The sequence below is a fragment of the Equus quagga genome, chromosome 2, assembly GCF_021613505.1.
Source record: "Equus quagga isolate Etosha38 chromosome 2, UCLA_HA_Equagga_1.0, whole genome shotgun sequence".
NCBI classification, from domain to species: domain Eukaryota; kingdom Metazoa; phylum Chordata; class Mammalia; order Perissodactyla; family Equidae; genus Equus; species Equus quagga.
Window position 1 is genome coordinate 8,234,893 of NC_060268.1, and position 12,731 is coordinate 8,247,623.

The window sequence follows — 12,731 nt, forward strand, 5'->3', positions numbered from 1 at the left end:
CCTAAGAACTTAAGCCCAAGAGTAACCCCATCTCCCACTTGCTCTCATTTGTCCTTTAGTACAAACTTCCTGGTATATATTTTTATTTCATATGATGCCTTTCTGGAGCATCACATAAAAATAAATGAGGCAGAGATTAATTTTATGAAACTGTAAAACTGACCATTCAACTGTGTTTAAATAATATCCTTATTATCGTCTCAACCACTATGTATATATTAAACTCATCTAATATATAATTAGCATTATTTTGTACTGAAGTTTTCAGGAACCAATATGAATATTTTTCATGTTTCTGCATGGTCCAGGCTTTCTGAGCAAAAGTTGTTGGTGCCTGGGTTAGAGGATGACTGAAAAGGAATCTGAGACAGAGACCTCAGGACAGAGGTTGAGAGGGCTTTCTATTTCTCTCCCAGAGCCATCACTTTACATTCCAAATGTCTGGAAAAATGTTCCCATCCTCCCTCCTGACAATTCGTTTACACTAGAGAGCAAAGGGGAGGAGGGGTAGCTGTGCAAATTGCCCCATAGAAGTGTCAGTATTCATACTTCCAGTGTCTTCTTCTATGGTGCAAATCCTTCTTTTGCTCATGCAAGTGACATTTGTCTACATCCATTTACCACATGAAGTAACAGGTCATGGGGAACTGGCATTCTTACTGTGAAGAGTAAATAATTGGTCTGATCTCTGATCCACCAATGTTGTGTTTCATGTCAGGATGAAATAAATATAGACATTAAAAACATCAAATTCTGCAAAGAAATAATTTTGTATATAAAATTCAGATTTCTCTTTATCATAACAACTTTATTTTAAAGAACTTATAATTAAGTACTCAATGTATATATTGCTGTATTTTGCCATACTAAATGCCATAGTTAGCACAGCCATTGCAACGAATGCTAACTTAGACAATTTGCCTTGTTGGGCAACCATTTGTCCAATCACAGTTTTTCTATATAACATGCTCCTACATAAATTTCAATGTAAAAAAGATGGCACTAAATAGCAAAATAATATTTTAAACCAATATTTTAAATCTAGGAAGTACTATATACATTTTTCATGAAACAGAGAGCATAATTGTATTCTACATTGTCAATCTTTGAAGTTACTCCATGACTTCGGATAGTAAAAGTGGGGAAAAGGAAAACTCAGTGGATGTGTGTTTTAGCCCAAGCCACCAGAGAGGTGGTGGAACTCTCTGCAGCCTAAGTTACTAGTTTTCCTAGGAAACTCTGGAAAGTCTTTGTAGGAATTCTTCAGTAGAGAATTTGCTGGAAGAGCTTTAGAAAGTTTACATCATTTCTTCTTCCTCCCCCTAGTGTTCCAATTACAGTTGTGTTGCACTTTTTGAAATTGTCCCATGGTGCCTGAATGTTTTGTTCTGATTCTGTTGTTCTTTTTTTCTTCTTGGCATTTAGTTTGGGAAGTTTCTTTTGATCTTTTGCCAGATTTCCTGACTCTTTCCTTGGCTGTGTCCAGTCTACTGAAGAGCTCAAAGGCATTCTTGACTGTCTTTCCAGTAGAGTGTTTTCGATTAGTAGTGTTTATAACAGATCTTTAGTTTGAGGATTTCTGGTTATCTGCCTAGGAGCTGGGCTGTGTTTAAAGTTTGCTGGAGCTATAGGTGCTAGGGGCTTGAATTATTCTAGTGTCCTTGTTTTGTCTCTTCTTAACTTTGGCCTTCTATAACTATTCCTCCTCAAACAGAGTCTGAGTCTTATGGCTCTTTCAGCTGTAATCTACTGCTATTATACTGGAGGCCTGTTGGTATGGCGGTAAGCTGTGGGGAAAGAGGTGTGTTCTATAATTTTTAAATTAAATCTCAGATGGCCTCAATCAATGGGCCTGTATCTGGGAGATGTCACATTTACACATTATTCTTCAGTGGTTTAGCCATTTTTCTCCCAGTCTCCTACTGCTTTCCCTGGCTGTAGGGTCCTCAACTTATTTCCTTGAAGCCCTGCTCCCTGTTAACTGTGTTTTTTTCCCCTGAGATGGTATAAGAAGGCTGATGGGAAGCTGTAGCAGGAGGAATTCTCTACTCCCAGCTGGAATAAGGCTCCAATGCTAGAGTGGATCTTTGTTATAAACAAGATGCAGCATATTTCACAAGGATTACTCTTCCCCGCCTCCTGCCAGAGCCAAGAGGGGACATGTTTTGGATTTTCACTGTGAGAACCTGGTGGGATTCCTGGAGGTAAAGTCCATGAACATGAGAAAGCCCCCAAAAACTGAGGACCCCAGGAGTGCTTGACTCAAGCTAGCCCACACTCAGCCTCCAGCAATTCATCAAAATTACCATTTAAATGTCCCTACTAGTTTATGCTTCCAGAGTCTTCTGCTCTAGGTAAGCAGTCTCAGCTGTGTCTCTCTGGATGGACCAGATTTTTTGGGTGATGTTTTCCCTGTAATCTCAATTCCTTGATGGATCTAAGTAAAGTCACTGATTTTCACTTTCTCTAGCTTTTTTGCTTGTAAAGATAGAGGTGATATCTTCCAAGCTCTTTACATGTTAATACTGAAATCAGATGTCCTCCTGGAGTGTCTTTAAGCACCAAAATTAAGGATAGAGTGTTCATCAAGGACAGCCCTACTAGTATTGCCTAGAGATTTTGTAGCACGAATTCCAACATCTGAAAGACCTAGTTAATACTGGCTAAGATGGGAAATTAGGGCAATTAAAAAAAGTAAAACTTCTGTAGACCAACAGGTTTAGTCAATATACCTACGTAATAAGGAATAGAGAATATGGAGCTATCTGATGAGGACCAGGGCCACGAGATTTTGTGAAATCAAGGAAATCCAGTGGAAGTCTGCCCCCTCAAGACCTCATCCCAAGTTTGATGAATGTAGGTAATTCCAAAAATAACAAACATTAATATAGGAACCTAGAGTTCAAAGGTCTTACCCTGGGATGGCCTTCCATTCTAAACAAATGACTATCACTTCTCCCTCAGCATGCCCCTCCAATACCCTCCCTGATTCATTCTATTACACTAGCCTGCTGTTCACTTATGTTTTCGCCTTTAACAACTGGCTGATTTGTCTGTTGGTTCATGTTATCGTCTTTCTGATTCAACAAATGTTCTTTGTTCCATAGATTGGCCTTAGTCCATTTTCCTGCATCTAATTTTAGACCCATTGTGTGACAGGAAACTAGAATCTTAAGAAAACACAAAATGATTGGAGGTATCATTAAAGACAAGTCTCAATAACCAAGACTATTACTTCCCAATTTTTCCATGCTGTGTCACATTATGTGGGAAAGAACAACAGGAATGAATCAGTTATTATTTATATGCAGAAAGATGAAGAAATAAAATTGTTGCTATATTCAGGTTCTATGAAAGGGAAACTAGGAAAGTGGAAGCCTTGGTTTAGGTCTCAAATTCCCAGTGGTTTCAAGTTGTGACTGCTACTCAGTTCTCTAAAAACACCAAAAAACAAAAAAACAGCCAACCCTGGTTGCCTAGTGGTTAAGTTCAGCACATTCTGCTTTGGTGGCCCAGGTTCAGGTCCTAGGCAGAGACCTACACCACTTGTCAGTGGCCATGCCGTGGTTGGTGGCTCACATACAAAAATAGGAAGATTGGCAGCAGATGTAAGCTCAGGGCAAATCTTCCTCAGGAAAAAAAAGTTCCATCAAATAACCTGGATGTTTTTGAATCCTAGAATCTGAGGACAAACTAGTTGGCTTTAGAGATTCTGAACAATTCTCTTTTAAATACCTGGTAGAAGGTGTAGCTAAAGGTTATCAATTTAAACATCAGGTATTTTACTGTCATAGTTGTGAGGCAATTGCTATTTATTGAGGTTATTAAGTATCTTCCGTAAATGACCTTAAACGTTCATGTGATATTATTGGAAATTCTATGCTGTTTTGTAACTTATATTTCTCCTCCAGCATTTTCATGATGTCAGCTCTTGGTTCTTACATTCCCAATAGTCCCATATCCAGGAAACAATATATCCACTCTAATTCTAGACTAGAAATTAATTGGAGGCATAAAAATAAATCTAATTAGGAAATAGTATACGAATAAAATTAATCATTGAAGTGAGAACCTGAGACTCTCCTTTAAAGAACTTTAACATTTATAATAGTGTGTAAGTCTCTATCAATCTAACTGATCATAAAGAATATCTAATTAATTTTCCTTGAAAGAATTACACTTCCCCTTTACTTATTCTTTGGCTGAATATAGAAAGCATTAGGATAAAGACCAAAAGTGCCTCTGACCCATAGCTGAGAACTAGGATATATGGTGAATATAGGTTAGTCGTATTCTTAAATTCTCAAACAATTTGGAAAACAACCAAAGCAAACTCATACAAATATATCTCTATACAACTATAGGCTCATCAATATTATGTATATGTATATGCATTTGTACATGTACAATGCATAATATATATGAAAATATATTTACAGTCATAAATGTATATTGAATTTTATAGTAAAAGATTTTTAAAATACGATGGTGTTCATAGCATTAGACCTGGTGTAATAATGAGTATGAGATACATATATAAACTTTTATCTGGATCCCCACTTCCATTTCTCCAACCTCTATCACAACCTCCACCCCTTCCACACATAGAACATACACACCGCATTTATTCCATGTGTTCAAGAGCTCATCCCAAGTTTGATGAATGTAGACAATTCTGGCGACAATCCTGATGTATCACAGACACATTCCAGTCTGCCAAAGGTGCATGCAACCCTTAGTGCATCCATTTCTTACAGAGTAAAACTGAGGAAATCCTGCTGCATTTTCTCCAGGCAACAGTCCTATTTGGACACAGAGTAGAATAAAATGCTGGAACAAGCTGAAAATGGCAAGAGTTTCCCCCAGCTGTCAAGGACCCCTATTCATTGTCCATTATTTTTATAGGCTTTTAATCAATTTGGTCATAGAACGACAAAAATTTCTTCCTTTCTTCAATTACAAGAAAGTGATAAATGAGGACAGAGAATTCCCAAGTACTTCTGGGAAGATAACTTTCCCAGAAGAAACATGAGAAAAGGTGAATTATTTGAAGAAAACCAATTGCTTGCTTAACCAAAGAGCTATTTAAGTAAAGTTAGAAAAAAAGTAAGAAAATTAAAGAAACTGACTAATTTTCTGGAAATGATTAGATACATGGTTCATGATATCATTTACAACATATTTCTAATGTAGAAGGAAATTTTAAAAGAATTTAGAAACAAATAAAACATATTCAGGAAAATATATATTCACCATAGTAATTACCGCAATAGTATATTCTTGCCCCTTTTCATCTTCATTAATTTTGCAATTTTTTCTCATTTAATCCAGTGCCATCTACCCACCTCAGATAAAAAAGAAACAAATTCACATTCCAATCCTGATTCTCTTGAATGAATTTTATAAACATGATATATGTTTATCCACTAGAACTAGAAAATACTAGATTGATCGAATATGCCAAATGTTAGTATTCTGGATTAAAAAAGGCATATTACAACAAAAATCTCAAATATCTATACACTGCCCCACTTCCAAACCTTTCAATAAAATTTAGCTGTAACTTTAATATATGTTAAAGTTCTTCATTTGAGCTAAACACTTAAATACACTTTCTAACTAATTCTAATAATCCTATGCAAACAATTCTGTAATTATTTAGATTTCACACATGATTAAATTGCGGTTTGAAAGGTTTAAGTAATATTTTAAGGTTACATAACCAGTAAATGACAAAAGATTGGAACTGAACCAAAGATGTCTAAAACTGAAACCTGAGAGCATGACTAGTCTCACACTGCCTTTCTGCTGTTATTTGTCCCCTCGAATCCTTCACTGCCTTTCCTCTGTTATTTGTCACCCCGAATCCCTCACATTGCCCATAAGGCCCATGGTCCCCTCCTTACATCTTCAGCCTCAGCTTTCTCTTTCTCTTCTCCAAATTTGACCACACTCATCTCTTTTATTCGTTTGTTTTAAGATATTCCATCTTTTCCTTGTCTTAGGGTCTTTGTACATGTTGTTAGTTCCTTCTGCTTGGAACTTTCTTACTAGGGCTAAGTCCAATTGTTTGGAGAGAGTCATAAATGGAACCTTCTGAGAGAAGTCTTCCCTTTTCCCATCCCTCTCAGACCACAGCAAGTCTTGGTCTTTGTATTCCCTGGTACTTGCTAGATTAGCATCCAGTGCTTTCTCATGGCACATAATTAATCGTAGTTAGCGAAGTCCCTATGTTGTTGCTTAACATCTGTCCGCCACTTTTAACATAAGCCTCATGAAAGCAGAGGTTGCACAGTATTGTCCCTTGTTCTACCCCTGGTGCCTAAAGTGGTGCTTGGTGCAAGCTAAGCACAGAATAGATACTTGTTAATAAACTAAGAAATTAATGAACTAATTAGCAAGACATAGGATTCTCTTTGACCTGTAAATGAAATAGATTATATTATGGATGCGCAAAGTAATTTTAGAGAAATACTATATTTTCCAGGCCTGTGAGATGTCCCTGAATGCAATAATAAATCTGGAGATTACATTCTATTATAAGTAGAGCATGGGATTTCTCAATAGTAACACTAGGAAAGGGCATCATCCAAGTTTCTGGAACCCCATCCTATAAACTGGAATTACCATCTGGAAATACAAATGTTATCAGATCTCCCGTGGCATTGACACACAGCAACAGCTCCCAAATGCACTTAGAATAAATAAGGACTTCTACCTAGGAGCCTATGTGATCATCATCTTGATGACAGCACCCCTGCTGGGGAACTGTGTATACCAAACTCAATTCATGTCATTAAATTTTGAAATATTTCCCTAAGTTCCATTTTTCTAACCCCACACTCTCCAAGAAACTGAACTGGAGCCAGATAATTTTTCTCAAACTTATCTCACCACACCTCCTAAGGTTAAAACACTACAAAGACATCAAAATCTTAGTTTTGTTAGTACACAAATTTCATAACATGGCAGCCTCACTTTCCTTTGCACTCTGCACTCTAGCAACCCGTGACCTTTTTTCGGTTCCTCTCCCTCCCTTCTGCCACAAGACCCATGCACAAGTGATTTTCCTTTTGTCTAAAATAATTTCCTGCCCCACATCTTCTTCTCCACCTAGCCAACTAGATTTTCTTCACGTCCTAGCTTCATCTTCACTTCCTCCTGAATGCCTTCTTTGGTTTCTCCACTTACTTCAGTCTCTCTGAATTTTAACACTCTGTACAGTCCCTACATTTATTAGAGATAACTTTCTTTGTGTGTGTGTATATTTTAAATTAATATGTGTCATCTTCACTTGCACATAAGCATCAGGTGGTGGATAGGGATTGCCTTTGTTTTCTTGCCTCCTTAAAGCCTAGCACAGTGCTTGGCATACGGAAATTCTAATACATTTTTGTCAGAAAAAGATGAGGGAAAATAAATAAAAAAAATTGAGTTGCTGATATTTGGGCTTGTACACAGTTTAGCCATAGGGAGAGAAAACACTCTTTCAGTTTCTGAGACTATCTGGTCCACTTGAGGATTGTCTTGAAGGTGTCAGCTAGCATTCCCGTACATAATACTCTCCTATATAGAACCATCTGTCAGTGAACCATGAGCCTGTTTCAGTTTGCAGAAGAGTTAGGACAGCCATCAACAGCCAGGCTGCTTAGCATTCCAGGAAGTGACCAATCACAAGGGGCTACGCACGCTAGGGGTGCTGGGAGTGACACTCTTGCGGTAAGATGGTCAGGTCTCTACCTCCTTTATTTAAAATGGAAAAGACACACAGGATGAGGGAGTTAGGTGCTTAAAATTAATAGATTAGACATTCCGAGAAAAAAGAGGCTTAGTGGGAATGACAAAGTGCCATATGATTAAGACATATGCCTATCAATAATAACAAAAATGCAATAACCAAAAGTAGCGAGCATTTCTGAAGTGCCAGCACAGTGGCAAAGGGAGTAGCTAATCCTCGGAGTAGAACAGAATCCTAGCAGATTTCTAGCCCTATTTCAATTCACTCAGTCTGTTTATGCACACTAGAGTCTATAACCCAAACATACAAGTTTATGGATTTACAATAAAGATGAAAAATGAGACAATCAATTCTTTTTATCTTTTAAAAGGAGACTCACTTAAAGCATTTAAGAATAAGTTCTCTTTTATGTAAGAATCCTGAATGGATCTCTTTTCTTTGGAAATAAAGAGTTTTATTCTTATAGAAATTAACAAATAAGCTCTTTGTAGTGGATGTGTGTGTGTGAATCCAATTTCTTATGAGACAGGCTCAAACGACCTTCTTGAATGAGATCAAATGTGATTGGTTTTCTAGTCTACAGTTGTAAGCGAGATGTCAGCATTTAAGTCTTTTTGGTAGCCAATAGTGTACCTTTATTAATTCAACAAACGTTTATTAAGTGCCTCTTCACTTTGTGGGTCAGGTACTTCTAAGTGTTGATGTGCTTGCAATAAAATACTCATGAATTTCACATTTCTGTGCATTAGAACCTCAATATTATCAGAACATTTAGTCATATTTTTCAGATTAATTTTATTCTTTTCCCAAGAATACAATTTGAGGGGCCGGCCTGGTGGTGCAGTGGTTAAGTGCGCACATTAAACTCTGGCAGCCGAGGGTTCACCGGCCCGGATCCTGGGTGCGGCCATGGCACCACTTGGCAGCCATGCTGTGCTAAGCATCCCACATATAAAGTAGAGGAAGATGGTCATGGATGTTAGCTCAGGGCCAGTCTTCCTCAGCAAAAAAAGAGGAGGATTGGCAGCAGTTAGCTCAGGGCTAATCTTCCTCAAAAAGAAAAATACAATTTGATTAATTTTTAAAAGTGAGAAGACCTGTGAAACCACAAACCACATTAAGAACTGAAACTTTGCCAGCATCAAAAAAAGGCCTTGTCACATCCCTTCCAAACACTATATACTTTTTTAGTCCCAAAGTAATCACTATCCTGACTTCAAATCTCAACATCTTGGCGGAGTTTTGCCTGTTTTGAATATCATTTCATTGATCATAAAGCATATATTATTTTTTTCTCTTTTGATCAATATTCTGTTTCAATGATCCATGTTGCTGCATATAGCTGTGGTCAATTTGTTATTATTACTGCATAATACTCCACTCAATGCATATTACACAATTTATATATCTATTTCATCCTTGACAATATTTGAAATGTTTCCCAAGTGTTTGACTATTCATAATGCTGTATAAATATGTTTGTAGATGATAAATCCATCCATTGAGCTCTTAATTTTAGTTAGTTAATTAAATGTTATTTCTTCCTCATTCTCTCTCTACCCTCTGAGATGCCCATTAGCATTCTATATGTCATTTTGACCATGTCACATTCATCTGTTTCTTCATGGGTACTTTCTTCAAAATACATTCCAGTGCCTCAAGTCTCCCTTTGGCTGTGCCTGATAATCGGTGCCTTTTTAAAATTCTCAATTGTCATTTGATTCTAGTTTGTAGTTTCTAATTCTCTGCCCATATTCTCCGTCTTTAACCTGTGAATATATATTATTTTAAAGTCCATATCAGATAATGCCACTATCTACCACATCTGTTTCTCCCTTGGGTTTTGTTTACTGTTCTTATCTAACCATCTACTCGGTTATTTTTGATCGACTGTCAGAAAGCTTTCATTTTTGCTCATGTCAGGCGGTTAGGCTCCCTGCAAAAGCAAGAATACAGAAACTTAATCCTATAGGCAAGATATGTGACGGTGGTATTGATGTTCTATCAATTCTGGCAAATGTTGCCTTTAATTTAAAGAGTTTAATAAAGTTAGATTTACTATAAATATAGACATATTTGAATGATTTATGTCTATCATTTTATTATTTGTCAACAATGTGTTCGTTCTTTTACGTTGTTTTATTTCTCAAGTTTTGCTTTCTTTCTGATTACTGGAGCTCTTTCTATTATTACTTCTTTTCTCTCCTCTATTAACTTATTAGTTATATACATCATTTTAGTGACGCTACCAGAAATTATAGCTTGAATTCTTGATTTATTACATTAGATCAATAAATTTCCAAGACAATAGAAAGACCTTAGACTGTTCTAATTTTATTCCTCTCTGCACTTCATGTTATTTTTTGGATGATTCTATTGTTTTTTTAATGATAATTTTTTTTTTTTTTTTTGGTGAGGAAGATTGTCCTTGAGCCAACATCTGTGCCAATCTTCCTCTATTTTAAATGTGGGATACCACCACAGCATGGCTTGATGAGCAGTGTGTAGGTTTGCACCTGGGATCTGAACCTGTGGACCCCAGGCCACCAAAGCGAAGCATGTAAACTTAACCACTATGCCACCAGACCGGCTCCTGGATGATTCTATTTCTTTACTTTAAACCACAAAAGACATTATCATCATTGTACTGTATGGTGAACATTCATTTTTTTATTCACCTAAAAATAAATGCTTTTTGTTGCTATATATTCTTTTTTTTAATTTCTTTTTTCTCTACATGATTGTATTTCTTCTGCCTGAAAATTGCTTTTGGAATATTTTTGTAAGATATTGACAGCATTGAATGAACTCAGTTTTGTTTTTTTTCTGGAAATCTCTTACTTCCCATTCCAATTTTGAAGGATAATTTTTTTAGGGTATAAACTTACAAGTTCAGTTGATATTCCTTTTTCACTTTAAAAATGGCATTTAATTGTTTCCAAGTGTCCATAGTTTCCATTAAAAAATAGCTGGAAGTCTTACTGTTGTAATTTTGAAAATTATTTCTTTCCTGGGAGATCTTAAGATTTAAGACCATTTGTCTTTGTTTTCGTTTCACTTTGCTGTACCAAGGCGAGTTTTTGTTGTTGCATTGGTAATCATAACCGTTGTTTTTATCCTGCTTGAGTTACATTGTGCATCCTCAACCTGTGGCTTCACAGATTATCAGTTTTTGAAACTCCTTGGGCAATATGTCCTCAAATAATTATTTCTGAACAATTGTCATCTCTTCCCATTATTGGCCTCCATATTACCCTTATGATAGAATTTTTCACTCTGATAGTTTTATACATACATTTTATTAACCATTTTTGGCTTTGTCAAATATACTGTCAAACCCATATATTGAGATGTATTTTCAATTTTTTTAATTAGTTATGGAAATTCCATTGCTTGTATGTATAGATTTCCATTTTATGATAAATTATACTTCATCTTTTTCCTTGGTTCCATTATCATCTGATAAAATCTAACATGTTGCTCTGTTTCTCTTTAATGTTTTTCCAACTTAGCCCTATTTATTTATTGTTTGGGAGATTGCCTTATTGTTTCAAACATGCCTCCCTTGTCAGCATCAAGGCCCTTTGTCATGCGACTTTGAAGTTTCTTCCACTAGAAGTTGAGCATACTTCTTCACTCCACTGATTTAGGACTCGGCCATGTGCTTTACTTTGGCCAACAGAATGTCAACAGAAGTGACCATGTAGATTCTGAGCCTAGGCCTTGAGACATCACACATAACACATTCATTCCTCTAGGAATGTCTGAACTCCATTATGAAAAGAACAAGCCCTCATTCTAAGAGAACGAAGGACACCTGAAGCTGATATAGACCCAATCTCCAGCCTAAAACCGAGCAGAGCACAATTTAGCCAAGGTCATCTGAAACAGTCAAATGAATGATGAAAATAAATAATTGTTGTTTTAAGCTGCTGAAATCTTAAAGTTCTTAGTCAAGCAATATTACTGTGGCAATAGTTGATTGAGGCAGAAATTAATACCTAGAAGTAAGGCATAGCTGGAAGAATAAAAAAATAAACCTAAAATATATGGCAGTGACTTTAGGACCAGGAGGCAACAGTAACGAAACTATTCTGAGAATTTGGAAAAGTGTGTGTTATAAGGAAATTGTTATATATATTTTTGGAATATATGATGATCTTTATTGTGTACTGTCAAATATTTGGAACACCTGTCACATATGATAACATGGAAGGCAGAAAATATATCTAATTAACTTATCATGTGGGTGAGAAGATTTTGAGGCAGAATGTTGAATGTATGAATTGGCTATTGGTAACTGCATTTTATAAAGAATTACAATAGACAGATGAAGTAAGGAAATAAAACTAACCAGCTTGCAAATGAAATATAGAAGGAATAAACAGTGCCCAGAAGATGCATTGGAAAATTAATCTATTCTTGCCAGATCAATACACCAATACACTGACAGCTTCGGGGAGGGGGGACGTCCAGAGCTCCATCGTTGTAAGATGTTTTCAGGGTAAGTAGGTAAGTACAAAATTAAGAGTGTGGCCATAAACCCCTTTATTATTACCTTTGAGAAAATGCAAATGGTGTCTAGACATTTTAGTTAAATAGTTTCTAGAAAGATAAAGACATGGTCCCACACAATCATTATATGCCCCCAAATATCCACAAATCTAGAGAGAAAGGCAGCTTGATAAGAATTGTACATTTGGCTTTGACACATGGAGTAAACTAGAATCTCAAGAAATAAAAAAAATTATATTGGCACTACCTAAAAGAAAAAAAGAATATGACTGGGTTATAAAGAGATCTTTGGGACCCCACATTTTTACAGGCAGGCAGAATATTGACAGAAAGTTGCTCAGTTACCAAGCAAAACATTCCCATGACATCTTCAGAGGTAGACAAGGAGGATGGTGGGAAAAGAACATATGGAGATAAAAGCTATGGGAAAACAATGAACTGGACAGTCACTCACAGGGAGCAAAAGAAGGTCCATTCT